Source organism: Eubalaena glacialis, chromosome 14 (genome assembly GCF_028564815.1).
Source record: "Eubalaena glacialis isolate mEubGla1 chromosome 14, mEubGla1.1.hap2.+ XY, whole genome shotgun sequence".
NCBI classification, from domain to species: Eukaryota; Metazoa; Chordata; class Mammalia; order Artiodactyla; family Balaenidae; genus Eubalaena; species Eubalaena glacialis.
Genome location: NC_083729.1, coordinates 68,434,012 through 68,438,386, shown reverse-complemented (window position 1 = coordinate 68,438,386; position 4,375 = coordinate 68,434,012).

The window sequence follows — 4,375 nt, the reverse complement described above, 5'->3', positions numbered from 1 at the left end:
TTTCTCTAGAATTTTAAAATATCCCACAACATCCCTGTGAGATCACCACAATAGAACTGCAGATTTAGAAAATGAATAGCATCTTGTGGAGGAACTGAATAAATATTTTCTGTGGAAAATTATAAGGATAATGAGTTGGTATGGTGCGGGGTTTTGATTGTTGGGATAACATATTGATTGGTCCACAGGAGTTGACTTGGTTCAGTTTAGATATAAATTGTTCATGATTTGTCAATAGACATATTTATAGGTGTAGAAATTAAAAAGAAAGTAGTTGTCCCTGGTCTTACGCAGATTTTCTGTTAATTTTAAGAGGACCCAACTAGTATCTAATGGTAACTGAGTTAAAGCCCCTGATATAATTGCTCCTGATTTCCCACTGTGATGCCACTGAAAAAAAGAACCACAAAATGCTCATATGTTAGGATTGATTATGAAGCCTATAACCAGGAACTGGAAGAAATTTTCACTATCTGCATGGCTATGATTTTAAAAACACACTTAATGGCTACGAGACATAAAACAAGCTTACTTAATTGATTGTAGGTAGGAAAATCTTTGATCTCAGTCTCACTTTCAACCCCCTAGTTCAGAAGACAGAATATACCAATAGAAGTCTAATCAGGTGTTCCAATATTTTTTGAGGCCTCCTGTGTACTTCTATTCATTTACATCCTAACTCTTCCCTTTGGAGACATTAACTTTGAGAAAAATTGGACAGTAGTGGGAAGAGGAAATGACTCAGGGATGGTACACTGTATCCTGAGAAATACTGTCCATATAAATAAAGTACTGAATGCATCAATTAGACAAGAAGAGACCTGTTAGCTATACATACTTGAGCTTGTCATTTATCATGTTCTGCATCTATTCTGAGAGTGAGGGAGTTGACAGTAGAAAATAATAGTTTCTTAGACCAGTAGAGCTGATCTAGATGAAAGCCTAGGAATTGTTCTGATAGATATTGTCTATTAGTATGTTGTGATTCTATAGATACTAGAAAGATCCAACTAGAGTTTGGGGCAAAGGGCAAGTCATAAACCATTGCAGATATTTGGACCAAATAATTTCTCCTCCGTTGAGAATGAGTAAACAATTGAACTCATAAAATTCTTTTAAAAACAAAAACAAAGGGACTTCCCTGGTGGTGCAGTGGTTAAGAATCCGCCTGCCAATGCAGAGGACATGGGTTCCAGCCCTGGTCCGGGAAGATCCCACATGCCACAGAGCAACTAAGCCTGTGCGCCACAACTACTGAGTCTGCGCTTTAGAGCCTGCGAGCCACAACTACTGAAGCCCACATGCCTAGAACCCATGCTCCGCAACAAGAGAAGCCACTGCAATGAGAAGCCCGTGCACTGCAACGAAGAGTAACCCCCGCTCGCCACAACTAGAGAAAGCCCGTGCACAGCACCGAAGACCCTACACAGCCAAAAATAAAAATAAATAAATTAAAAACAAAACAAAAACAAAAAAACAAGGCAAAGGTAACCTCGCAAAGTAAGAGATAGATGTTAGAGATTTACTCATTAGGTCAAGTAACACTCTTAAGTAGTAACAGGATTTCATTTATATCTGACAGTAAGTTCTGTGAAGATAGGTATGATAGATGTTAGAGATTTACTCATTAGGTCAAGTAACACTCTTAAGTAGTAACAGGATTTCATTTATATCTGACAGTAAGTTCTGTGAAGATAGGTACTATGTCTTTTTTTTTGTAAGCCATTTTATACCTCATACCAATATATAATATAGATGTTATTTTTATATTCATTTAAAGACATTTAAATACTTTATGTACTAGTACTGTCAATAGGAGCAAAAAGCCATGGGGAGAGAACTGGCTGGGATTTTTAAAACAAAGTGAGGAGTTAATAGCAGAAGAAAATGGTGGAGTAAAGACCTCCAAAATTTTGCCCTGTGATAAAAGCAACAGAATTTTGGCAAAACTTTATGGAAAACTTTTCCAAAACTCTGGAAATTAACCAAAGGCGTGTAGCTTTTGTAGTAAGCATTTATTCAAGAAAAATGGCTGAACCTTGATAAGAATAGTAAGCTTGTGGCATTTTAACTTGCCCTATTCTCATTGCCACACTCAGCTCAGTGATAACCTTGAAAAATATCAGCCTGCATTCCCAGGACTGGAGGGAGCAGAACAGAGCTGGACCTCTTTCACAATTTCATTCCCAAAGAATTGTCAGTATTTGACCTGTCTGATGGCTCTCTGGAAGACTCCACTCAAAAGGCTTATCTTTATTTGACCTTACTCAGAGCTATCCAGTGCGTATGAGCCTCTGTGTCTATGTGTGAGGTGTTTGTCAAAAAACACTTACAGGCAAGTGTTTTATTTTAGTTTCTTAAATATTTATTTATTTAATTTATTTATTTTGGCTGTGCTGGGTCTTAGTTGCACCACTCAGGATCTTCGTTGCAGCATGCAGACTCCTTAGGTGCAGGACCTAGTTCCCTGACCAGGGATCGATCCCAGGGCCCCTGCATTGGGAGCTCAGAGTCTTACCCCCTAGACCACCAGGGAAGTCCCCAGGCAAGTGTTTTAATGTCACAATGCATGAGGCAGTGGATAACACTTGAGACAAACAATAGACTAACCAAAAGCTTTAATGGAAAAACTGAGGATGAGATGTCCATAGATATTTTGAAAAGCATTGATATATTCCTAAGACTCTAGAAGACCACAAGTGTGCACAGGCCTGAGTGCATGCTCAGGAAAGATCTGAGAGGGGCCTACCCTTTACCTTTGGCTGCCCTTGAGGCTCTGGGCAGGAAGAAAGGGAAGGCTAAGGCAGAATTGATAACTCCCTGCCCTCAGCGTTGATGGCTATGGGCACGTAGTCCCTCGGCAAAGACTGGGAGATTTATTGTCTCTAGATGTTTAAGGATATCTCCATCTAGGCGTTAGCTGACCACTAAGCTAGTTGAGTGGCAGCTTCAGTAGACTTTATAGAATTTGTTCAGAAAAGTTACTTTAAAAAAAACAGTGTAAAGCAACAGCAGGAAACCCTAGGGAGGTAGTAGACTCTGATTTCCAGGGTTGTCACAGTATATTTTTTAAGATGTCCAGTTTTCAACAAAAAGTTACAAGATATGGAAATTCAAAGTAAAAAAAATATATATGGACCATACAATAGAAAAATAGCAGTTTAGAAACTGTCTGTGAGGAATCTCAGACATTGGACTTACTAAATGAAGATGTTAAAATAGCTATTTAAAATATGTTCAAAGAACTAAATGAAACCATGTCTAAAGAAGTATAAGAACAGTGTCTTACCAAATAGAGAATATCAATAAAGAGAAATTACAAAAAAGAACCAAATAGAAGATCTGTAGTTGAAAAGTACAATAACTAAAATAAAAAATTGACTGGAGAAAGCTCAGTATCAGATTTGAACAGGCAGAAGTATGAGTCAGTGAACTTGAAGATAGGCCAATTGAGATTATCCAGTGTGAGAAACAGAAAGAAAAAAGAATGAAGAGAAATTAACAGAATCTCAGAGTCCTATGGGACACCTTCAAGCATCCTATTATACACATAATGGGAGTTCCAGACGAAGAGACAGAAAAAGAGACTGAAGGAGTATTTGGAGAAATAATGGCCTAAAAGTTTCACAAATTTGATGACTGCTGTTAATCTGCACATCCCAAAAGCTCAAGGAAGTCCAAGCATGATACAGTCAAAGAGAGCCACATCTAGATACATCATAAACCATCAAATGACAAAGACAGTGTTAAAGCAGCAAGAGCAGAGTTATCATGTACAAAGAATCTTCAATAAGACTAATTGCTGATTTTTCATCAGAAACCATAGAGGCCAGAAGGCATTGCAATAACATATGCAAAGAGCTGAGGAAAAAAACCTGCCTACCAAGTATTCTGTACCTAGCAAAACTACCCTTCAAAAATGAAGGAGAGATTAAGACATTCTCAGATAAACAACAGTTGAAAGACTCCACTGCTAGCAAACTGACCCACAGAAAATACTAAAGAGATTTTTTTCAAGATGAAATGGTGAACACCAGACAGTAACTTAAATCCACATGAAAAAAGTACTAAAGGTAACTACATAAGTAAATACAAAAGACAGTATAAATGTATTTTTGTTTGTAATTCAGTTTTTCTCCTACATGACTTAAAAGACAAATGCAGTATAAGCAAGTCCCAAATACATAAAGAAAAACTAACAGAATTAAAATGAAAAACCTGACACTATTTTTTTAAATAAATAAATTTATTTATTTATTTATTTATATTTTTACTTTTGGCTGCGTTGCATCTTCGTTGCCGCGCGTGGGTTTTCTCTAGCTGTGGCGAGCAGGGGCTACTCTTTGTTGTGGTGCGCGGGCTTCTCGTTGTGGTG